At 47.3% G+C, this 26346-nt stretch overlaps 1 pseudogene; it reads left to right on the top strand.

Moving 5' to 3' along the window:
* The first annotated feature begins 1191 nt into the window (after positions 1-1191).
* LOC149861576 (butyrophilin subfamily 1 member A1-like) lies at positions 1192-21162 on the top strand (annotated as a pseudogene).
* Positions 21163-26346: the final 5184 nt, after the last annotated feature.

The raw sequence follows: 26346 nt of genomic DNA on the forward strand, positions 1-26346 counted from the left end.
CCCTCCCCACACTGCTCTCAAGTCCCCACACTGCTTCCTGTTCTCCTTCAGCTAGTCCCAACTTCTCCCATTTGCTGATGCATTCACACTGAGCTCCTACCTGCAGTTACTCCAGCCCTATCTAGGCTTCTGTGGCCATGTAAAGGGGTCTTGAAGTAAGTGAATCCTCTGTCTGGGAAAGGGACTGTCTCAGCCAGCGTGTGACCCCTGCATTAGCCCTGCTGCTAGCACTTGCCCCTACTCTGCAGGGAGTGGCTCAGGCACATAGCCAGAGCACTGTGTTGGGAGTGATCTCTGTTTCCCCAGGGTCTCTAAGTTTGCTTTAGTTTATGCAGTAACCAAAGAAGGGCCATGAACCTTCCCAGATCCCATGAAAAACAAATGGAAATTAACAATAGCTTGAGCCCATCTATCTAGTGCCCCACCGTAGGAACACAGGGAGGGAGAATCAGGCCCAGTTCACTTCTTACCATGGATCATCTCTACCTCTCTATAGCTCTAGCTGCAAACTCTGCCTCATGGACTGGCGGCTGCATGGGGACAAGCAGTACTGGGTTCTCCACAAAATATAAAACCTGGAGTGAGAGCCTTAAGGACTGTGCAGCCAGGAGCTTCCAGCTGCTGCTAATCCAGGACAAGGTGGAATGATAATGTCATGCAGGGGAGGGGCCTTGGGGACAGACCCCAAGGAACTTGGGAGGATTCATTGCAGGGATGGGGCTTTCAAAATTCCTGGAGTGACTGGGAGGCCCAGTATGTGCGAGTAAGAATGCTGTGTCCAAATTCCCTGGGCAACTGCAACATCCTCCCCCTGAATCGCTAGACCGGTGGGACACAGGGGCAGCTTAATACCATCCTAATGGTTCCCCTTGTGGTTTTCTGCCAAGAAGAATTAGCTGAAACCGAAGATCAGGCTGTGAGACAATGGATGGGAGATAGGGTTGGTGTGGGGATGAAGCGATGGATAGATGGACAGAGGGAAATGTGTGGGGAACAGTGTATATAGAGACAAACACACAAGTTTGGTGAAGACACTGTTAAGAACATGGGAGCAGAGGTGTACCAGGCTGCATTCACCCAGCTCCTGTCTCACATCCTCACAGGAGTCCATGAAGGGGCTGACACCAGCTCACACACAGTTCTCGATTGGCCTGTCCGTGCCCTCCCTGGAGAAGGGCTGGACCTAGCTGAATGACCCCCAGCTTCATCCAGCCCTGTGAGTGTTTTCTGTTCCAAAACTAACTTTCCCTTTTCAACAGAAAGTGGCAGAGCAGTGGGAGAGACATTGGAAGAGAGCCCAGCAGTCCTGGGATACCAGTCTGCTCAGTTATGGGAAGATGGGACACCTGGGAGGAGGTGACTGATGCTGGGGAGACTGTGTAGAGACAAGATGTTTTGGAGTTGGGTGGGGAGAGAGAAGAACAACAGGACAAGGATAGTGGCCAGGGGAACCCCACAAGGAAGGGGACCTAGACATCCTCTGAGATAAGACATGAAAGGGAGGGCAGTCATCCATGGGCAGCACAGCAGGGAACTCAAGAGGCAAAGACCATAGATCCAGAAGTCAGGGTAGGAGCAGGCAATGGCTCTTCATGGTATTATGGGAGGTCTTCTGGGTTCTGTGCAGGTCTTCTGGGTTCGGGGGCCCAGCACCTCTGGCTGCTGACAGGCAAAATTCATGACATGGATGTTTGTGCAACTGTGCCTGTCTTGGGGCAGTTGATTGTCTGTACTGATTATTTCCTCTCCTTAGTCTGTGATTTTGTAGGTGTTAATTGTTGCTTTTTAACTAATTATCTAGTAGCTACTAGTAGCTAGCTACTGTGCATTGAGCTGGTCCCTGAGTGAATCGCGATTGACTGATAACTGGTAACACAGTAGCTTAGCAGCCAGGCCTGCAGTAGTCTCCTCCCTCCCCACCCCCACCCCGTGCCCTAAGACAGACATAGTTGCACAAGCACCCATGACAAGAGTTTTGCCTGTGAACAGCTAGAGGGGCAGGCCCCAGAACCCAGAAGCCCTGCACCGACCTCCTTGACAGCTGGCGGGTTTCATGGCCTCAGCAGGGGCTAGCAGGCCTTCAGCTTTCATCCTCCTGTGCCTTAACACACACAGTGTCACCCATGTCATGAGTTATGCTTGTCCGCAGCTTGAGGTGCAGTTCCCCCAAAACCCCAGCATCTATGTCCTTGAAACATGGCAGGCTTTCATTTTGGGCACAGTATATACTCACCTGCTTCTGATATCTAATTTCATAGAATCATAAAATCATAGAAAGTAAGTGTTGGAAGAGACCTCAGGAGGTCACATTTAATCAACCCCTCCTGCTCAAAGCAGGACTAGGCCCACCTAGATTATCCCAGCCAGGGCTTTGCTGGACCAGAAGAACGTCAGAAGAACTTAGCAGTTTTGACAAAGTTTGACCAAACTTATAATAGAGGCCTGATATTTTTTTTATTTAGTATTGGCTGGTATGACTCCTCTTATTCCAGGCTACAATGGCTCCATTCCATGGTCATTCAAATAGCTTCTTTCCATGGTCATAATATTCATATACAAATGTAAGACATACATTTCACATGAGCAAGGCATACCAAATTATACAGTACATAGACCAGAAATTATGAATCATATGTGTTTTATTTCTTCAATGTGCATTATATTGTCACTAACCTTTTGCTTTTTGGGGGTGGGGTATATTTCACAGTCCAGTTCAAAGTGATTGTACCTGCTGAGCCTATTACTGCTCTAATGGGAGACGATGTTGTGTTACCATGTTACCTGTCTCCTGAAACAAATGCTAAGAACATGAGGGTGAGATGGTTCCAAAATAAGTTTTCATCCCCTGTGCACCTATATCATGCTGGAAAGGATCAAGATACAGAGCAGATGCCAGAATATAATGGAAGAACACAGCTTTTGAAAGATGGCATTGGAGATGGTAATGTTACTTTGCGAATTCTCAGTATCACGACCTCTGATGAAGGACAGTATCACTGTTTTGTTGAAAATGGCACTTATTATGAAGAAGGTATACTGGAACTGAAGGTAGCAGGTCAGTAGCTTGCCATAGTATTTCCTTCTGAGTTGGTTCATTATTTTCCATTTTCAGAGATCCTCTTTATTTATACCCACATCCACCAAGAAACGTGCCAACCAAATTTTGCATGCACCCATCACTCCTTGATAATTCATTAAGTAAATAGTACAGTTGTCTTGTTGTTGTAGCCATAACAGTTTGAGAAAGAAGCAGGTACAGTCTATGGTAAATAACGTACAGCACAATAAAATCATAACACAGAAAACAACAGATTTAAAAAAAAAAACCGATCAAGCACAAGTTATTGTTTCATCTGTTATTTGGTTTGGGTGTACCTGCTTCTTTCCCATGGTTTGGTGACTAGGATTGAATTGGTCAGAGCAAACTTCAAGGTCTCAATTACCTTTCAGAAAAGGAAAGGCCATGCATACACAATAGCTAGATTTCTCCATGGCAGGGGGTCGGGCTAGATGATCTGCTCAGGTCCCTTCCGACCCTAGAAACTATGAAACTATCAATTACCATAAATGTATCAAATTTTCTTTAGCCATAGGTTCTGAACCTCTCATCTTCATTGAGGCTTACCAGGATGGAGGGATCCGGGTGGCATGTCAAGGATCCAGGTGGTAACCAGAGCCTGAGACGGTATGGAAAAATCCTGGTGGGCAGCATCTACAACCAGTTTCAAAAACAGAAGCCCAAAGGGAACATGGACTGTTTGAAAAGCAAAACTCTATTATTATAAGAGAAGATTCATCCCAGATCTTATCCTGTTCTATCACTAACTCCCGCCTCCACCAAGAGAAGATATGCAGAATTTATATATCAGGTCAGTTACCAGGCAACCAGCTACACGTTAAAATCATCATCATTAAAATGACAATATCCAAAACACCTCCCCAAATATAAGAGAGGTAAATGTGTGGTGTTGAAAAGTTTGGAGAATTGAGACATTATAAGAGATCATAAAATGTTCTTAAGGTAAAAATATATGTTGAGTCAGAAAACAATCAAGCAGAAACCCACCCCAAACCCCACTGTTGTTCTCATTTTCCTCCATCCAGCTGACAAGGGATTACATATACCACAAATATTAAAATATACAAGCACAATATATTATTTCCCAGAAGAAAAAAAAATGGCTTCAAGGTGGAGTTGTTTGAAAGTATTTGTCAGCACTTTCATGGTTAAAAATATCCCAGAATTGCTGGGTTTATTTCCCCAGACAAGCAATATTACTTATCTAAAAATTCAGACATTGTTAAATTGGAAAGAAATGGAAGGAACACCCCCCCCCCGTGGAAATCTCCTGTGGAAAGATCCTGATATTTCCCCCTTAAAGATGCTTGTAGGAGTAGCAATACAATGATTTTAAAAACATTGCCTATCATGATGAAAAAACATGACATTTGTGTAAGGCTGTGGGAAGGTCTTTCCAGTTTCTGCTCTATCACATAAGCAGGACCTTATGTTAGCAATTGGATCAGTCAGCTTGCTCTGGTTCTTAGATTTCATAGACATTAGGGCTGGAAGGGACCTTGCAAGATCATCAGATCCAGCCCCACACCTGAAGGGCAGGCAGTCAGCTGGGGCCATAGGATCCCAGCAAGATAAGCATCCAATTTGCTCTTGAAGATGTTCAATGTAGGTGCTTGAACCACCTCCGATGGCAGGCTGTTCCAGACCTTGGGGGCTCGGACAGTAAAGAAATTCTTCCTGATGTCCAGTCTGAAATGGTCTTGCAGTAGTGTAGACCGTTCAACCTCGTCATCCCTTGGGGCGCTCTGGTGAACAAATGTTCCCCCAAATCCTGGTGGTCACCCCTGATAAACTTATAGGTGGCCATCAGATCACCCCTGAGCCTGCGCTTTTCCAGGCTGAAGAGCCCCATGGCTCTCAGCCTATCATCGTAAGGTCTGTTTTCCTGACCTCTGATCATGCATGTGGCTCTTCTCTGCACTCTCTCCAGCTTTTCCATGTCCTTTTTGAATTGTGGGGCCCAAAAACTGGATGCAGTACTCCAGCTGCGGCCTCACCAAGGCTGAGTACAAGGGGAGAATGAAGTCCCAGGGTTTCCTTGAGAAGCATCTATGGATGCAAGCCAGCATTTTGCTTGCTTTACTAGCTGCAGCATCGCATTGCAGGCTCATGTTCATCTTGTGGTCAGTGATGACCCCCAAGTCCCTTTTCTTCCATAGTGCTAGCCAGCGTAGCACTGCCGAGCCTACTGTAGTGGTGCTTCTTTATCAGTAATGATATTTTACTCATATCCTTCATTTCAAGTAATACATATTGCATTTTTATTTTGTTTAGCTGTTCTTTATTTTTTGTTTCAAGTCCCTTTTTCCCATCAGTCTCTTCTTGGATGGTGGCTTTTTAGTGTATACCTTGTGGTTTCCCTCATTTTCATCAGCCTTACCATCTACCTCTTTAAAGTTAAAGGTAAACATTGATCCTGGAAATATAAATTAATTCCAAGAGAAGTTCTTTTCATGGAGAAATTAAAAGATGCTTGCATATGTGAACAGAGGGATGAAATGTAGGAAGTGTTACCTTCACCCTGTACTTCCTGGTTTGCCAAACAATATTTTATGCTCCAACAAGTTGTGTGAAGAACAGGACTGACTTACTGGGCATGTCTACATGTTGCCGTATGGACACGTTCTTTAGGCAAGTGCGAGTAGGCAGCTTTTTGATCTGGCTTTGGATTCTGCTGCTTTGGATGCCACGAATCTGATCTGGAGCTCCGGATTGGTTTCCCACTTCCATCCGGCTGAAGCAGATCTGAAGCTTCAGAGCCACCTTGGAGATTTGGCCATAGGGTATAATGGGGAATCAATTAAATATCTATAACTTTGTTGTTTTTTGTCTTATTTCAATGAAACTTTCAGGGTTGGTAGCCCCTCCTGAGGCCACAAAGCCTGCAAAGCTTCAAGGTGATAGGTGTAGGGGTGTGGGAGGAACTTCACCTCAAGTTGCTGACAGGCAAAACTCGTGATGTAGATGATCCTGCATGTGTTAAGCCACAGTGGGCTGAAAACTGCAGGGGTGGTGGCTCCTGCTGAGGCCACAAAGCCTGCCACGTATCAAGGAGATAAGTGCAAGGGTTTGGGGGAAACCGCACCTCCAGTACTGCAGCATATGGGCACTGCATGCTTAAATTCACCAGCTATATCGCTGTAACAGCACACTATAGCTGGGAAGTGCACCACTATGGAGACATAGCTGGCAATCGTATGGACACACATGATTGCTATGTCACTGTTGCGTGCTCTGCAGCAAAGTAGCACATCGTTACATTGCCGTAGGGTGACACGTAGACATGCCCACTAAGTTGGTATGATCTTTTATGAGCCCACTACTGTGTGCCGAGTAAGCTCTTATGTACAGCAAGCACTGACTGAGATATTGACTATTGGTTTTTGTAACTAAGGCCTCAATTCTGGTTGACTGTTTATGTTTTATTGCAATCCTATTCTGCCTGGGAGAGGCTTATGCAAGTGTCTGATATTTTATCTGGGGGAAAAAATGAGACTAAGCAACTGAAGAGAAGGAGAAAGACATATTTGTGTTTCAGCAAAATAGCCTAGTGGCATGACACTTTCCCAGAAAGTGAGAAACCCAGGTTTTCTGGGCCTTCCTTCATTCAGAATGGGTTTAGGCCCTATTTCCAGCTTCCCACTATATCTATCTCTCGACCAGGCTATGGGCTAGAAAGAGCCAAGAGTCCCCTCCAGCTCTTGTTTCCTATTCTATATTTTCCATTATGTATTAAGCTGTCATTGGATAACATGCATGGACAGCACTTGGAGCTGGAACTGAGGCCAAAAGAGTACTGGGACTTGGAACAAAACCCAGAACTGACTTCCTTCTGGTATTGTGGTATCTCATGAAACTGCAGAACTATGTAGTCTATAAACTGGCCAAGAGGGACCAGCAGGCAATGGGAGAGTCCCTGTTCCCCAGAGCACTACCGGGAGTAATAAGGAATAAAGGCCATAAGTTGATGGAGAGTAGATTCAGGCTAGATATCAGGCGGCTAGGATCTGGAACCAACTTCCAAGGGAAGGGGTGCTCGCTTCTACCCTGGAGGTCTTCAAAAGGAGGCTAGACAGACACCTTGCTGGGGTCATTTGACCCCAGCATTCTTTCCTGCCCATGGCCAAGGAAGAAAAAATGGAACAGGGCACAGTCCTGGACCATGCCCTGAGGCAACTGGAGGCCGAGTTCCTCCAAAGAGCCACTTTGGTAGCTGGCCAGAGCATCTCTTTGGCTGCCCATTGCCCCAGTGCATCATCATGCTACCTCCATGTGTGGGGCAAAGAGTGGTGTAGGCTGCAGCCTGATGGGACTGGCCTCTTTCCCAGGTAAGTAATGGACTTCAGGGTAGGGGGGACTGGAGCAGGGGGGCTGTGTGGGTGTGGGGGGACTGTGGGTGGGTGGCTGGGCTGTTTGGAAGGGGTGGACACCCTGCCTACTCCCTTCACCGCCCACAGTACCCCCACCCCATAGCAGCAGCTGCAGCTGCCATCAGGGTGCTTGGGGCCCTCCTGGCACAGCCCCCCCCCCCCATGGTGTGGAGTAGAGTGGCTCAGCACCAGCCACCTGGTACCTGGAGCCATCTGTGACACATAACATGGGCCTGGTCTGGCTCAATGTGGGGCCATGTGCCTTCAGGCAGCTCCAGGCCACTCAGGCCATCACCCAGGGCCCAGCATTGCTCGCAGGGACTATGCATCACACTGGACTGAGTCCTGCATGCATGTGCCCCACACGCCATTGGGCTGGGCCAGTTCTGTGCAGGACCTGGCCCAGCATGACACACAGTCCCTGTGTGGGGGGATGTGTGCCATGCAGGTGGGGGGTGGAATCTGGGCCCTGTGAGGGGGGCATGTGGGCCATGCAGGGCAATATGGGGGCCCTGTGGGGGAATGTGGGCCCTGTGGGGGGGGATGTGGGCCATGGGGGGAATGTAGGCTATTGACAGGGGTATGGGGGCCCTGTGGGGGGGCATGTGTGCCATGCAGCAGGCATGTGGGCAGTGTGGGGGCATGTGGTCCTGGTGGGGAGCAGTGGGCCCTGTGGGGGGTAGTCCATGTGTTGTGCGGGGGGGGCTGCAGTCTGTGGAAGGGCAGGGACCCACTTTTCCTCAGAAGCCCCCCCACACAGCCACCCCACACTCCAAATTCCCCCACTATCCATCCACATCCCTCCTACACCGATCCCCCTACCCAATCCACCTACAACACCCATATCCAGAGTCCCCCCACAATCCACCCCAACACCCACATCCCCTAACTTACCCCCACAAAACCCTCACCCACATACCCAATCACATACCCCAAACCCCTGCACAAGTCCTATAACCCCAAACCTCACTCCCACAAACCCTGCACCCACCCACAACCCCCCCTTCATTGCTTTAAATTTGTAAATATATTAATAAAACATTGCCCAACTGATCTTTCTCTATATAGTGGCATTTCATTTTACTAGCACAAGAACAATATTTTGTTTTTTTTTAAATCAGCATATTTGGGTTTCTTATCAGAGTATTTGCAAGTTTTAAACAGGGAACACCAGGATCACTGTTGGTGAGACAAGTGGTGAGACCCATGCAGAGAAGCCTGTTCAGGGCCAGCACTGGGGACCCAGCTGGAGCGCAGATGAAGTGGCTGACCTTTTGGTCATTTGGGGACAAGAAGACATGCATTGACCATTCAAAGCAGGCCACCACAAGGAGCTCATCTTCCGGGCCATAGCTGACCAGACGACAGAGTGGGGGCACCCCATCCAGGTCTGGTAGGCATGCAGTCATGGGGCCGCAGGTCCAAGGGGTTGGAAGCTGTTAAAGGTGGCAGCAGATCACAGCCAGGCAGCAGCCCCCACTGCCAGGCTTCAGCAGTGGGTAGAGGGTGTAGGGGCCACCCTAGGTTAGGAAAGTCTAGCTGGCACAAGGGGCTAGTGTCCCCAGATACCAACTGGCTGGGCCTCAGAGACTCCCTGAGATGCTTGCCAGGGCAGCTGTTTATACTGCTGGGGCCAGCACCAGACTCTAGCTCCCCCTGGCTGCAGATTCAGGAGGAGCTGGGCAGGGTCTTTTTGCCCCAAGTGGCACAACTTGCCCCACAGCAAAGTACATGTTCAGGCATGTGCACTGAAGCAAAAAATCTCTGTCACAAATTTGTGCTGTTCATATTTGAGCTGCTGCAAGTGCACATGCTTGTGTTGATACACCCACTAAGAGAAAATAGTATGGCAATTGGGCATGCAGCTCATGATGAAGGCTGTAACTTCAGAGCTTATTTTCCAATGACAAGAGGAGCAGCAAACAGAAAGGGGCTTTGCCTGGGAGCAGCTGTGAGAAGAAGGAGGAACAACTGAGCAGTGGGACTGCTTTTAGGAGGATTTTTCCAGGAGCTGGTAGTCTGAAGATCAGGTATTCTGGATGTCTGATTTGTTGCCTCTGTGTGTTTGACTTGTTCCCATTTTTGGAGAGACCGTGTAGTAAGGTTTGCAGTCATAGATGGATGTGCAGTCATCTGCTTCAAGCGGGGCTGGTTTAGCAAACTGACAAGCAGAGCCAGGCAGACTGAGGCTAGGCACCCCTTTGCAAAGAAAAGGACCTGGAAGCAGAGAGGGTTTGTCTGGGAGTTCACGACAGGAGGGAGCCAGGGAGCAAAAAGCTGTGTGCATGACACCTGGCTGGATGGCAGCGTTAAAGAGAAAGTCTGAGAGTCTTAGTTGATCACAGATTCAATGGACACATTTACACATGCAAATGCCCCCAGGGTGGTTTACTCCAGAGGAATTTACTCTGTAAACCCACCGCAGGCAGTCTACACACGTGGGGAAGCAGAACCAGATTTGCTGCTCATGGCAGCAGTCTACTCCTGCCCCCACTCGGCCTGGACTGGCCTCCTTCAGCAGCCAGAGGGAGCTTTAGGCTCCCCCTGGGTGCTAGCCCAGGGGCTGGCAGGGAGTATGGGGCCAGAAGACAGCTGTCTTCTGGTAGGGGCTGGGAGATCACTCCGTGCCCCTAGGAAATGAGTGCTGCTGGGGCAGCCTGCCATTGGAGCCTGGGTAGAGACAATGTCCCCCTGCCCCAGCAGCAGGGAGCTCCCAGTCCCTGCTTCATCATTGCAGAGTGGGGTCTGGGAGCTCCCTGCTGCTGAGGCAGGGGGACATTGTTCCTGCTTGGACTCCCATGGCAGAACCTGTTCCAGAAGCAGGCAGCTCCCAGGGGTAAGAAGCAATCTCCTGCCCCGATGCCTGGCTGCCTGGGAGTATATGTGCTACCAGCTGGCCATCTACATGTGCTATACTGCACACTAATTACTCCGAGTAAATTTGCTACTTGTATTTACAGGTAGCAAATGTACTCACAATTAGAGCAAATTACTGCACAGTAAGCATCTGTACATGTAGATGGGGATGATTACTGTGCAATACTTTGCTCTAATCTTGAGTAAAGCATCTCACGTAGATGTGCCCAATATGAGTCTTCAATGTGACACAGGAACAGAAAAGGCACATGCAGTTTTGGGCTGCATCAACACAAGAACAAGTTTCAAGGCACAGGAGATGACAGTGCCTCTCTATTAGGCACTGGTTAGGCCTCATCTAAAGTACTGGGTGCAGTTTTGGGCTTCACATTTTAAAAAGGACAGGGAGAAGTTAGGAGGGGTTCAGAGCTGGGCAACAAAAGTGATAAATGGTTTGGAAGTATAGCTATATGAGGAGAGGATGAAGGAAATTGGCACATTCTGCTTGCAAAAAAGGTCTGTTAAGGGAGGACATGATAGCAGTCTTTAAATATCTGAAGGGCTGCCATAAAGAAGAGGGAAAGCACCTTTTATCTCTTGCGGCAGGGAGCAGGACATGGGCCAATGTTTTGAAGCTTCAGCAAAATAGGTTCAGAACGGATACTAAGGACATCTTCAGTGTTACAATAGTAGGATAGACTTCCTAGGGATGTTATGAATTCTCCATCACTGTAGGTCTGCAGGGAATTTGGAATTTGGATTGACCAGGGATGACCTAGGAGTAGCTATGCTATACTGTGGGTATTTCCCATACTTTTGCGCTTTGCTGGTTGCCATATGGGGCCAAGAAATATCCCCCCCCCCTTCTGTTGCTACATGTATTAGGACTGTGGGGAGGGATGGGGGAGGTTGTCTTCTCAGAAGCAGTGAGTATTTCCTAGAGCCAGGGCTGTGGATTGGGACTGAGGTATACTAGGGGTATGCACTTCAGTCACTGATTCAATTTGGAGGAGATTTGAGCCGATTCTCCGGCCAAATCTCTGAATCCAAATCAAATCTGTAGACCCATTAATCTCTCTGAATCAAATCAGAAGCCTCCAATAGATTTGGAAAGATTCAGAGAGATTCAATGATTTGGCCATAGACATAGCTTTATATGTTTTTTCTACATACCTTGAGGCTGAGGTGTGGCTCATGAATGCTGAGATGGTGGGGTGGATGGACTGTCCCACAGGAGCGCATGGGGGACCCCCTTCCCCCTGTCCCCCGGCTTGGTGACTGATGTCTCCTGGGTCTGGGGGGCACCTGGGGGCAGCAGACCCGCCCCCCCGCGCTCCTATGGGACACTCCATCTCCCCCACCATGTCAGCGTTCACAAGTCATGCCTGGTACGTCGAGGTACGTAGGAAAAACATAGAAAGCTGCGTCTGCGTCCGAATCGCTGATTTTATGAACTAGAATAGAATCTTCAGATTCGGCCAAATTGAACTGGGGCAGCGATCAAAAACAGTGAATTGAATCACTGTCCCCTGAATTGGGTGAAATCCAAGTCAAGTACTGCCCACTTCACACCCCCCTAGGATATACCAGTACTCTGACTAGGAACAAAGCCTAGTCTGGCTTTGTTTCTGGCTAGAGGGTCTTACCCTTTCACTCAGGGTCAAACCAATTGCTTCATGTGGGGTCATGAAGGAATGTTACCCCATGGTTAGATTGATATGGACCACGGGGCTTTCTCTGTAGTGGGAGGCATGGCCCTCTGCCTGGGATCTCTCAAGCGTATTTTAACACCCTTTATAGAAGCCAAAAGAGGCTGCCATTGTCTGCCAGCTGTACTTCTGGCATATTTGGGAGTTATGCCTTCTGGTTGTGTGTCAGTGTTTACTGTGTAATTTTACTAATCAGTTAGACAGGGTTTTGCTTAGAATGGTTTAGGTAGGGATGATCCTACCTCAGCAAGGGGGTTGGACTAGATGACCTATGGACATCCCTTCCAGCCTTCCTTTTCTATGATTCTATATTCTCACTGCCCTGAATATGCAGCACATATGTTGGCTGTTTCCCAGTAGGCATTTTAATGTTGAGGGAAGAAGAAATACTCCTATATTAACTGCTTACTCATTCTCTTTTGTAAAGGAAAACTCCAGGAGGAGCTAAGTAAGTATCATTTTCCACCCTCTTCCCTTCCGTCTTTTCCCTCCCCACAAAAAAATCCCCTTTTTATGAGGCTGTGGTCTCATAAAAGTATTTTGCTTGTTTTTGATGCTTTCAAATTTAGCTTCTGATGCTTTTAAAAACAGTGCAAGTAAAACTAGGCTGTCATACTGTGGCTAAACACACACGTTGAATATACAGTTCTTTCTAATGAATAGATATGGTCTTTCAGGAATTCCTATTGACAGCTAAGGCTCTGTGAAACTTTGGTCCCTAATTCGATATGGCAGAGATTCAGCCCAATTCAGTGGCTGAATCTCTGAATCCAAATTGAATCGGAGGACCCTTTAATCTTTCCGAATCAAATCAGAACCCTCTGAATTGATTCAGAAAGATTTGGCAATTCAGACATAGACACCGCTTTAAATGTTTTTTCTACACACCTCTAGGTAGCAGGGGCTCATGAGTGCTGCAATGCTGGGGCACCTGGAGTGTCCCACAGAAGCACAGGGGCTTCCTAGCGTGCTCAGAAGCAGACCTGGAAGTGGATTAGAAGCACTTCCAGTCTACTTCTGGGTCTGCCGGGGAGTGCGCCAGGCCCCCCCACCCCCCATGCCCTTCCAGCTCAGCAATTGGTGCCTCCTGGGTCTCAGGGGGGCACCCGGGGTTCCCCCACGGCTGATTGCCGAGCTGGGGGGGGTGCAGGGGATTCCCCCCCCCATGTGCTCCCTGGTGGACCTGGAAGCGGGCTGGAAGTACTTCCAGGTCACTTCTGGGTTTGCTGCCGAGCACGTGGAGTGCCCCCCACCACACACACACACACTTCTGTGGGATGCTCCATGCGCCCCAGCATCACAGTGTTCACAAGAAAAAACTTCTAAAGCTGTATTTACGTCTGAATGCTGATTTTCTGAATCAGCATTGAATCTTCAGATCTGGATTTGGCTGAATTGAATCGGGCACAGTGATCTGAATCAAAGAATCAAATCACTGTGTCCAATTCGGGCTGAATCTGAATCCAAATCAAATAAGGCCCATTTCGCACACCCCTACTGACAACCCTTTATGGTAATGAGTGATAACACCTATATCAGGGGTTGGCAACTGACAGCCTGTGGGTTGGATCCAAACGGCTGAGTGATTTTTATCGTGCCCCACAGTCAGCAGTTCAGCATCTGGAAGAACTGACAGCAGTCAATGGTGGGGGGACTAATTAAATAGATTTCATAGACATTTGGGCTGGAAGGGACCCCAAAGCATCAGAGTCCAGCCCCCTGCTCCAGGGGCAGGAAGTCAGCAGGGATCATAGGATCCCAGCAAGATAAGGATCCAATTGTGTCTTGAAGGTGTTCAAAGTGGGTGCTTGAACCACCTCGGGCGGCAGTCTATTCCAGACCTTGGGGGCTTGGACAGTAAAGAAATTCTTCCTTGTGTCCAGCCTGAATAGGTCACGGTGGAGTTTGACCATTCAATCTTGACAACCCTTGGGGCGCTCTGGTGAACAGACATTCCCTCAGATCCTGGTGGTCACCCCGATAAATTTATCGGTGGCCACCAGATCAACCCTGAGCCTGCGCTTTTCCAGGTTGAAGGGTCCCATGACTCTCAGCCTGTCATCATAAGGTCCGTTTTCCTGACCTCTGATCATGCGCGTGGCTCTTCTCTGGACTCTCTCAAGCTTCTCCACATCCTTTTTGAATTGTGGGGCCCAAAACTGGACACAGTACTCCAGCTGTGGCCTCACCAAAGCCGAGTACAAGGGGAGAATGACATCCTGGGATTTGCTTGAGAAGCATCTATGGATGCACGCCAGCATTTTGGTCGCTTTACTAGCTGCAGCATCATATTGAAGGCTCATGTTCATCTTGTGGTCAACTGGACTTGATGATCTGCTCAGGGCCCTTCCAACCCTACCAACTATGTCCCCCAAGTCCCTTTCATCTGCAGTGCTAACCAGCTAAGCCTAGCAGCATGCTGCAGGTTTTTCCTCCCAAGGTGGAGAACCTTGCATTTCCTGGTGTTAAACACCATCAGGTTCTCATCTGCCCATTTCCTGAGCCTGTCCAGGTCAGCCTGGATCACCCTCCTGCCCTCAGGTATGGATGCTTTACCCCAGAGTTTGGTGTCATCGGTGAACATGGCCAGCCTGCTTCTGACACAAATGTCCACATCATTGATGAAGATGTAAAAAGTATAGGCCCAAAGACAGAGCCTTAGGGGACCCCACTGGTCACCATGCACCACAACGATTGACTTTCATCAACCACCACCCTCTGGGTCCTACTGTGGAGACAATTCCCCAGCCAGCAGCTCATGGTGAGATCAAGGCTGTAGTTATCCAGTTGTGCCAAGAGGTGATCATGGGATACCAGATCAAAGGCTTTTTTAGAGTCAAGATATATGACATCAGTCTCTTCCCCCTTGTCCAAGTGATAGGTCACCTGGTCATGCAAGGAAATGAGATTGGTCAAGTAAAACCTACCCACAACAAACCCATGCTGGGTATCCCATTGCCATCATCTAGTCTGTTAAGGATGGCCTCTTTGATAATCTTTTCCAATATGTTCCCCAGGACAGAGGTCAGGCTGATGGACCTGTAGTTTGCTGGATCTACTTTCCTCCCTTTCTTGAAGATCGGCACCACACTGGCCTTCTTCCATTCTTCAGGCACTTCAGAGCGCCAGGAGTTCTCAAAGATCCATGCCAGGGGCTGAGCTATGATGCTAGCCAGCTCCTTGAGTACCCTAGGGTTTAAACCATCAGGGCTTGCTAACTTGAAGGTAACCAGGCTGTCAAGGTGTTCCTTCATGAGGTCAGCTTCAATGGAGGGTAAGGAATCTCCCTCACCCAGGCTTCCCTGCCCCACAGTGGGCAGTGGGGTCCCATGGGACTGGTGAAAACCGATGCAAAGTACCCATTTAGCAAGTTTGCTTTTTAATGGACAGTGGTTGTCAGCTGCCTCATCTGGTTTAGCAGGGGTCCAATGTTGCCCTTGCTTTTCCTCTGGCTCCCCACATAGCTAAAAAAGGACTTTTTGTTGTCCTTGATATTTGTAGCTAGCTGGAGCTCCATTACAGCCTTGGCTTGCCTGGTTTGCTCTTTGCAGGTCCGGACCAGAACAGAGTATTCCTCCTTGGTGGTGGTTCCAGTCCTCCATCCTTTGCAGGTCTTCCTTTTAAGACACAGGAGGTCCACTAATTCCGTGGAGAGCCAAGGGAGCTCCTATGCCCTTTGGCTGCCTTTCCTTTGAGATGGGATAGACTTTGCATGCACATCCAGGATTGCTCCCTTGAGGAGCAACCATGCATCCTGAACTCCCCTCCCCTTTAGGTTGTGGCCCTTTAGGGCCTCACATACAAGTCTCCTTAGCTTTTCAAAGTCAGCTTTCCTAAAGTTGAGGGCTTCTGTATTACTGGCTGACTTGCCAGCTTTACAGTGGATGGGGAAGGTGATCAGCTTGTGATCGCTGTCACCTAGCTTCCCTTCAACCATTGGATTGCTGATTAGGTCGTCCCCAGTTGCCAGAACCAGATCGAGCAGTGCTTTACCTCTCATCGGCCCATAGATTTCCTGCATCAGATAGAGGTCATCCACGCATGAGAGAATGATTTGCAACTGCTTGGATTTGGCTGAGCGCTCTTCCCATGAGATGTCTGGGTACTTTAAGTCTCCCATGACAACCATATGCCAGGAGCACGCAGCCTCAGCCAATTCCATGGCAAACTGCTGGTCAAGGTGTTGACCCTGAGGAGGGGGTCTGTAGTAGACTCCCACCATAGTATCCCCTGTGCCATGTTCCCCATTGATTTTAACCCAGAGTATCTCAAGTCGTCCACCGTGGGTATCAGTGTCAACCTGCAGGGGTGTGTAGCTTTCCTTGACATAGGGAGCTACACCTCCACCCCTTTTGTCCACTTGATCCCTCCTGTACAAGGTATAGCCATCTATACCTGTGGCCCAGTCATGGGTGGAGTCCCACCAGGTCTCCATTATCCCTATGACATCATAGTTATTTGCATTTATCAGGAGGACAAGTTCCTCCTGTTTGTACCCCAAGCTCCTGGCATTTGTGTATAGGCACACAAGTGTCCCCTTGGTGATGGCTGGTGGGTTGCAAGTGGTGGCCAGAATTCAGACTAAGCTGCACTAATTCAGGCCACCCCTAATGGTGTCTGACCCCTAATCTAAGTCTTAAGAAAATGTGTATGCTAAATCTCCTTCATTTTTGTGATGTGTGACAGTCTGGTCAGCAAAGGCATAGCAGGGCAACTCCATGGCCAAGCCGGATGCTGCTGTGCTCATTGTGGTGGCTGCTTTTGCTTGTCATCCATATAAAAATATAAAGAGCTGTGGACAAAAGTATGGGAATTCTTGAAAGAAAAGACATTACATTATTTTAACATTAAAAATTGTAGTTCTCACCCATTGTAAATCTTGAAAGTAATAAGAAAAGATCCCTCTATTTCCAATGAAATCAGGGAAACATTTACCAGTGTCCTCAAAGGAAGATTTACAAAGGAAAGCCCCATATACATTTTCATTTTCATCAGGGGAGGAGGTTGATGACAATGTAAAGATGATCACTAAATATAATTCTGATAGTATAATAGAGCTGTTAACTGTATAAGTGTTAAAAAAAAATGCTCTCACGGGGTATGCGTGCCGTTGCTTTTTTACTTAAGAAATATCATTGAAACATTATTTGAATATTATTAATACATTATTTGTTCTGCTCTATCTCTTTTTATGTTGTTAGTTTAAGAATGGAGAAGAAAAGCCAAACACCCAGGTGAGTAAAGGCCACATTTCATTTATACCAAAAGCCAAATTCCTATAGCAAAATGATGTCTCTTTTCCTGGAGAGCTCAGAGCAAACTCCTCAGCAGTCAGGAACAGCTCTTTACAAGGTAAATCACACAGTTTTGATGCTTTGCTGTCTTCTGTCCCTGTCATTATGTGCCTGCTTGCTAGAGGTGTAGCAGGGCAATTGGGCATCCAGGACAGCAGCGATGCGTGGAGCCAGCAGTGACTTCTGGTTGTCAGTAGCAGCAGCTGTTATTTTTTCATCTGTACAACTGCTCCAGTGCTGTGCTTACTTGTGCCTCTGAACAAGAAACTGAACACAGTACTCCAGATATGGCTACCCCAGTGCTGAATAATCACTTCCCTGGACCTACCGACAACACACCTACCAATGCAGCCTAGGATGCCATTAGCCTTCTTGCCAACAAGGGCACACTGCTGACTCATAGTCAGCTTCTTGTCCACTGTAACCCCCAGGTCCTTTTCTGCAGAGCTGCCGCCCAACCAGTCAGCCCTGCGCCTGCACCGGTGTGTGAAATTCTTCCGTCCTAAGTGGAGGACTTTGCACTTGTCCTTGTTGAACCTCATGAGATTTCTTTTGATCCAATCCTCCCATTTGTCTAGGTCACTCTGAATCCTAGCCCTACTCTTCAGCATATCTGCTACTCCCCCCAGCTTGGTGTCATCTGCAAACCTGCTGAGGGTGCACTGACTACCATCTTCCACGTTGTTGATGAACATGTTAAACAAAACCAGCCACAGGGCTGATCCATGGGACACTCCACTTGATACAGGCTGCCACTAGACATTGAACCATCAGTTAATAGCCTCTGAGCCTGATGCTCCAGCCAGTTTTCTATTCACCTTACGGTCCATTCATCCAGCCTGGACTTCTTTAACTTGCCGATGAGAATGTTGTGGGCAACTGTATCAGAAGCGTTGCCAGAATCAAGGTATATAACATTTACTGGTCTTCCAACATCTACAGAGCCATTCATCTCATCATAGAAGGCAGTCAGATTGGTCAGGCGTGACTTGCTCTTGGTGAATCCATGCTGACTGTTCCTAATCACCTTTTCCTCCTCCAGGTGCTTAGAAATGGATTTCTTGAGAATCTACTCAATGATTTTTCCAGGGAGTAAGGTGAGGCTAACTGGTCTGTAGTTCCTTGGATCGTTGTTTTCCCTTTCTTAAATATGGACACTTTGCTTGCCCTTTTCCAATCATCTGGGACCTCTCCTGATTGCCATGAGTTTTCAAAGATGACGGCCAGTGGCTCTGCAATCACATCAGCTAACTCTCTCAGCACCCTAGGGTGCATCCCATCTGGCCCCATGTAATTGTATATGTCCACCTTTTCTAAATAGTCCCTAACCTGTTCTTTTGACACAATTGGCTGTTAACCTCCTCCCCAAACTGTGCTGTCTAGTGCAGTAGTCCGGGAACTGACCTTGCCTTTTCTGCATCCTCTGTCACTAGGTTGCCTCCCCCATTCAATAAGGGACTCACACTTTCCCTGCTCCTCCTCTTGCTACCAACATACTTGTAGAAATCCTTTTTGCTACCCTTCACATCCCTTGCTAGCTACATCTTCAATTGCAATTTGGCCTTCCTGACTTCATCTCTGCATGCCCGAGCAATGCTCTTATATTCTTCTCTAGGTATTTGCCCAAGTTTCCACTTCTTATAAGCTTCCTTTTTGTGATTTAGTTTACTGAAGAGTTCCCTGCTAAGCTAAGCTGGTCTTCTGCCATGCTTGCTAGTCTTCTTTTTTTTTTAGGAAATTTTTTCATGTCCCTGGTCAAATTAGCCAGATCAGGTCCAAATCCATTTGAATAATTCAGGAGCCATACTTGCTAGTCTTCCTGTGCATCAGAATGGTTTGTTCCTGCACTCTTAGTAAGGCTTCTTTAAAGTACAACCAGCTTTCCTGGATTCCTTCCCCCCTGTCGGGCTTCCCAGGGGATCCTCCCTATGAATTTCCTGAGTGAATTAAAGTCTGCTTTTCTGAAGTCCAGAGTCCTTACTGTAGTAATCTCCATTCTTCCTTTCCTCAGGATCCCAAAATCAATCATCTCATGATCACTGCTTCCCCACTACTATGTTCCCCACCAATTCTTCCCTGTTTGTGAGCAGCAGGTCAAGAAGGCTCCTAGCTGGCCACAAGCAGCACTTGCACCAGGAAGTTGTCCCTAACACTCTCCAAAAACTTCCTGGAGAAGTCATATAAGATCAAGACTCAAGACGGCAAGACCTTACACAGACATGCCAATCAAATGCAAGGTTGAGTACCATCAGCTGTTGTTCCAGAGCTGCCAAATTCCCCAGCTAATAAAATGAATCAAAAAGAGCTTAAAGAGCCTTCTGTCCCTTCCAAGGCGGTGAAATGAATATCTGAACTGAGTTATCTGGGGTGAATTATGTTCCACCCAAAATTCTAAAAGAATAGTTATCTAATAGCAGAAAGGTGTCATGTGCTGTGTTATGCATATATGTTATGATTCCTGCTATTCCATATTGTTCTTGCTTCCTGTTAGGCAAGACCGGCTTGGAAACCTTCAGTTCATCCTTTTTTGTTAGTACAATACAGATGCATGAGCTACTGCTCCATGTATGATCTCACTGGGATAAACTGACCTGTGCAAAACACAAAAGAAGAATTTGGTACTAGCTGGGAGTTTCTGAGAATTGATGACCTTAGGCCCAGGAACAACTCTTTTGGCCTAGTCTGGAGTTTATTAAGGTTTAGAGTGTCAAAAGTAGGAGAAGGTTTTTAAACAGCTAGAACATTCTTTTTTGGATACTGCTTCTGTTTGTATCTCCTGACTTTTTTCCAACTCTTACTGCATCCAAGTACTGTCATGGAGGACTGAACGGTATTCAGAGGAACAGACAAAAATCTGTGTGGGGCATCTCGATAACATATTGAAAGGAACATTACAATCCTAGGGATGAGAGAGCACATCTACAGTGGCTTAAAGTGCTTTTTTCTAATATGCATTAAATCTAGTACCTCCAATGTAAGGTACTAAAGGAATACAAATTAGGCTGGAGTAATGCACAGTAATGAACATGCATAGTTTTTAAAGTGATGCTTTAGTGCACAGTAAAATAAGTTACTTCACATTAAAGTGCATGTGTAGATGTGCCCAGAGACAGATAAACACAGAATCTCCCCTGTGCTTTGATGGGATCTTAGAGCTGTTCCCTTTCTGAGCCAGGTGAATCCTGGAGAAAGGAGATTTCCCAGTTCATTCCCCAGCTGGGGCAGATCCTACCACTATCATGATCCACCAAAAATACCATGTCTCCCCGTACTGAGTTCTACTGTTAACGCTCTAATTTTCTCTCTCTCTCTCTCCCTCCTTCCCCACCCCCTTCTCAGAGATTTTGACTCTAGATTCAGAAACAGCTCATCCCATCCTTGTTTTGTCTCATGATCTGAAAAGTGTACGATGGGGACAGAAACGGAAGATTCTTCCTGAGAATCCCAAGAGATTTGACACCTGGCGCTGTGTGCTGACCTGTGAAGGATTCACCACAGGGAAACATTACTGGGAGGTGAGGGTGGAGGGCAAAGGAGACTGGGTTGTAGGTGCTGCCAAGGAGTCTGCAGGTAGGAAAGGATGGATCCGTTTTAACCCTGAGTATGGGTTCTGGTCTCTGCAGAAGTGGGGAGGTCAATCCATGGCTTGCACCTCTCCTGTGACCCACCTCACCCTGAATAAAAAACCCACAATCATCCAGGTCTATCTGGACTGTGAAGGAGGATGGGTAATATTTACTGATGTTGGTAATGTTACCCATATCTTCAGTTTTCCCAAGGCATCTTTTGAAGGGGAAAGAATCCTTCCTTGGGTTGGGCTAGGAGTAGGTTGTGGGCTCAAACTGTATCCCTGAGACATGGCTGGAAATCATATTGAAGAGTCTTAAATCAAATACACTAACCTAGTGGTTCTCGAACTTTTTGGACTCAAGACACCCCTGATTTGACTTATTCAACTCAAAGCACCCCTCCATGACATTTTTAATGCGTTGAGGACACCCCAATTTAAAACTATCTGTTATAGTGTTTATTTCTGTTAGGGTGACAGTATTTGGATTTTGGGGCTGGATTTGCAGCTGAATAAAGGCTTTAATGTGTGTCGCAGCAAAACCTGCTGGTCACAAGGCAGATTGGTGTATTAAAAATAACCTTGCAAATGCTTAAGCGATCAGTCTTCTAACGATGGCGTAGTGTGTAGCATATATGGTGTAAGAAGAACAAGATGCAGCCCAGCAGCTATCGTCAGGAGATAAAATAGAAGCAAGGCCTTAGAGATGGTGCTGAAGTCAGCAAGAAACCAGAAGGAACCAGCAAGTGACTGAAAAAAGTGGAGGTCAAAGTCTTACGCATACGCTCTTAGCAGAGAGGCATGTAAGTGAATGAAATGCTTAGCAATTCCATAATGAAGTAAACAGTAAACAGAGGCAGAACTTGAGATGGGAGGACAAATGGGTGGAACAGAAGGAGGGACAAAGGTGGTGTAAATGTTAATGAACCTGAACCAAAGTGTATAAATGTGAAAAGAACTATTGTTCATGACTGTTCCCTGTGCTCCCTGAAGCCGTCTCCATTCTGAATAAAGCTGCTGTGAGCAACATGTGCAAGTAACATTTGCTCCCTGCTTGCTCTGGCTAATGAGTACCAGGATCCACGAGCAATTGGATCATCGTTTCTCTAGTTGTTGGGTGCTACATGAAGTCATGGTCTAACAATTTCCTTGCAGAGGAGCCTGACGGTGGAGGTGGGGACTAGCAAAGCATAAACAAGCATTAGTCTATCTTATTTTCTCACATCTTACAGCACCCCTCAATGGAGCTGGGGGCACTGCTGCATGCAATAGCACCCTGGTTGCCCTAGCAGCATATACCTAGACACACGTGCACAAACATGCACATCCACACACATGCACATATATACATACACACACACACAAATGTTTACACACATACATATATATGTATACTAGCAAATTGCCCATCAAGAATGTAGGGGGAAATGGGGCTGGTGGGAACAGAGGCTCCCATCCAGCCCCATGCCCACACTAACCCCCCATTCAGTTCTGACCCCAGCCCCCCTCCTCCCACTTTGGATACAATCTCACTGCCCTCTCCCCCACTTTGGGACCAACACCATTCCCCTCCTTCCCCCCCCCCGGTTCGGGTCCAAACCTGCCCCCCTTTCCCCGCATTCCAGCCTGCCCCCTCCCCCTGTTCAGGTCTGTTGTATGGCCTCTACATCTCCCTTTACACCTGTGTCTGTACCACTGGTTGTTAACAACAAAGATGTCTTTCTTTGGGACTGTCCTGCCCTCTAGGCCACCACACAAATTCCTCAAACATAGACTTCACTCCACCAGGGATAAAAAAGAAAAACTCACACTGCTTGCTGCTACAGAAATCCCTTTTCTTCGGGGTCACTCCCCCCAAGCCCCAGGGTACAGTCGGCCAGCTTCCAAGGTGGTTCCTCTCTCCCCTCAGGTGCTGTCCCACCTGGCTTCCCTAACAGGCCTCTCCTCTCCTCTGGCAGCATGGGATCTGTTTTTATAGCCATGGGTTCTTTGTGGTCACCTGACCCCCTCCATTCAGGCCCTCCCAGGAAGTCCTTGTTAATAGCATTTAGCTCTCAGATGGGATGGGTCCACAACTTGCTCCTTAACTCCTTTTGACTCAAAAAGTCCTTCCTTAAAGGGACCTATCCCTGCAGTCCCATCCCATGTACTTTGCCCAGTAACAGGGTTGCAATCCCCTCACTACAATCCCCAAAGTAGATAAGATAATTCTTCTTGTTTAATTTCAATGCTAGAGTGGGCAGGTATTCTAAACTATGGTAAGGAACCCTTGGAAAGGAAGTGGCGGGGAAAGTCAAGTCAAATGAAATTCTCCAGCTGAGCAAGTATTCAAAGCATGTTTTCATCTTCACAAACTCCCTATTCTGTCAGAGCAACAAATAGAAGACATCATGGATGCACTCCCACTCAAAACACTGGCACCTGATTTACTACATCATCGTGCATACATCGGACCCTTGCAACGCCAGTATCACCAGCTATGACCAGTGTGGGTGACTGCTGGACTCATTGTCATTTGATGCACTCCATCGTATCCATTTGTATTGTCCCAAAATGATGTAAGTAAGAGAAGGAACCAAGAAGGAGGTTCAATATTGAGCGCTTGAAAGACCCTGCTTGAAGTGATTACTTCCAGCAATGCCTTAGTGAGAAACTCCAGCTTCCCTGATGATCTTGACACTGTTGATCACTGGGTGCACCTCAAGAAAGGCATATGAAGAATCTCCAGCCCTCCTCACAAAGAAATATCAGGATTAATTTGCTGAGAATTTTAGGGAAATTCAAGCTCTCCTTGACAGAAAAATTAGAGCCTTAAAGCTTGTCAGAATGACATCATCTGGAAAGAGAGGCAAGGCAGTTATTGCCACATTAAAATGGAGTCCAGATGAAAAGTGGAGAGCAAAAGAACAACTGGTAGGAGGACAAAGCAAAAGAGATGCAGAAGTTTATGAAAACAATGATATGCATAGTTTCTTCAGCACAAGCAAAGCTATCTAAGGGCCAAACACATGTAGCCAGGGTGTACCAGGGCAAGTATTCCCCTTTCTGATGACAGCGGATTGGCAGCAGGCAGAGGTGCTGTGGGAGAGAACTGCAAGCCAAGCACAGTCTCTCCACTCCCTATAGAGCAAGGCCAGGACAATACTAAATTATATACAAATTTATTAATATTTACATAAATGGATAAAAAATAGACATAAGTATAAGCATAGGTACTATATATATATTTATAACAGTATATATACTATAAACCTTATTCTCTACAATGGACTGGGGTTTCAGGTAAGTGACAGGTAAACACAGGTAAGTAACAGTAAGGGGTCCCAGCAGATTCCCCAAGCAGGATTATAGATTCTACTGAACTACTAATACACAGATATAGAGGTACACAAAATTTAAAGCACAATATTACAGAATATAATAAAAATATGAAAACTAATACATATTTACATCTATATAAATAAAATGCACAATTCTTATGTGATGCTATATGCCAAGGATCTATGCTACCTCAAAAGCACATCAGGCCCTGCACGGGTAAACAGCTGGCTTAAAACTGATAAACTTAGGAGAATACTGGAGGACAACAAATAAGTACAGGTATGTTCAGGAAAGTATAGGGGAACAATCGCTAAATGCAAACAGCTGGTACAGGGTCCAGCAGAAGCCCAGTAAGGATCTTATAACTATAAATTTACAAATATACTAATATACAAAATATGAGGTGCAGCAATATCAGGTACCTATAGCCCTTCAGTGCTTCCCCAGGCCCCAACAAGATTTCTAGGGATGTCTCCTTGGAGCATCCCTTGACCTAAGGAAGGTTTCCCTCATCTGAGCTTCCCCTTCAGCCTTAGTGCCTGGGTAACTCCCCCTCCCCTGTGGGAATCCCTTTCCACAGGCAACTCATGACTGCAAGGGTCTCAGTTGTGCAGTTTTTGCCTGCAGGCACATTGCTTCTATCTGCCATAGGATAGGATAGGAGCAAATGCAGACTTGGCTATGGCATCCGGATCCAGTGCCATTTGCCAGAATCCTTTGGACAGATCAAGAGTAGAGATGACCTTTGCAAGGCCCAGGTGATCGAGCAAAGTGTCCATCCTGGGCATTGGGTATGCATCAGGGGTGGTGATAGCGTTCAGCTTCCGGTAGTCCACACAGAACCAGTGGCACCCAGGATGGACCCATCCTGCTTCCAGACAAGCACCACCGGGCTGGCCCAGGGACTCACTGAAGGCCAGATTACCCCTAACCCTTCCATCTCTGTGATCTCTTGCATTATTGCTTTTGGTTGTGCATAGTTGTGACGGGGCATCTCTTGAGGCCGCATCTTATGCTGGCCCGCCCACCTGTCTCTCTGGGGCAATCTACCCCTACCCAGTCTTGACTGCCACAACTTTGCTGTTCTCCTAATGGGTGGTAAAAATGCAGGAGACTGCCCATTACGTGCCCCAATGCCAGGGGATACTATCTGCTTCTCCAGCCTGCCCTGCGCCACAGCCCATGCCTTGCAGATGGCATCACAGTTCTTAATGTCCCCAGCCCCACACTGGGCCCCATAATCCTGCAGTCCAGACCCCAGCTGGACCCTCCAATCAGGTGGCTTACTCCATCCTCACTCTGGACTGCCTGGTTTCCTGAACTCTTTCCCTTCTCAAGCATGCCCCCCTAGGACCTTTGCCCACACAAGCCCTGGTCTCACCTCCAAGGCCAGTCAGAGCCCCAGGCCCTCAGCTCTGGGCATCCCTTGCAGTGGGCCCCCGGCCGTTTTGACACTCTGGTTCTGGCCCCAGCATTGACCAGGTGAGGGTGCCTCAAGTCAGGCTTTTGACCCCCTAGCCCTCTCTCTAACATGAGTAACTGGCCTGGCATTTCCTGGGGGCTCCCATGCCAGCAGGAACCACACCAGGCAACTCATCCCTGGCAAGTGCAGTTTTAGGTCATGCCCAGGACCAAGAACCTCCTAGCCATCCCCATAAGCTCTTTCTCTTACCTCCTGGGTTGTTCCAGCTGCAGCCCAGCTAAGTGATTTTTCTGCCTCCCCTGGCAGCAGGGGACTTCAGCCTTTATATACAATGTTCTCAAAATGACTGCCACCATCAGGCACCTGGTAGATGCCTGACTCAGCCCTTGGAGTGGCAGGCACCAACAGTGCCCTGCCGCAATAGTTAATTAAGGATTGAATATAATGAATATATAACATGGTGTCTAGGTTATTAGCTGTGTATCCATTGATTTAAGCATCCTTTAAGTGTAAATAATTCTCAGCTGTTATTCCTGTATTAACTCATCCTTGTACATTGTAAATAGAGAATTTCAAACTTTTGATATTTTTAATGTTTGTTGGCATGTAACAATTACCTCCTGTATATAATTCAATTTTGTAAATAGTTATTTATGAGTCTGAAAGGTCTTTCTATTGTAAATGGAGCCTCTCCTCTCAGGGAGCCTCTGGCCACTCCTAGGTGAG

The sequence above is a fragment of the Crocodylus siamensis genome, chromosome 6, assembly GCF_052110815.1.
Source record: "Crocodylus siamensis isolate JL-2025a chromosome 6, ASM5211081v1, whole genome shotgun sequence".
Taxonomy (NCBI): Eukaryota; Metazoa; Chordata; order Crocodylia; family Crocodylidae; genus Crocodylus; species Crocodylus siamensis.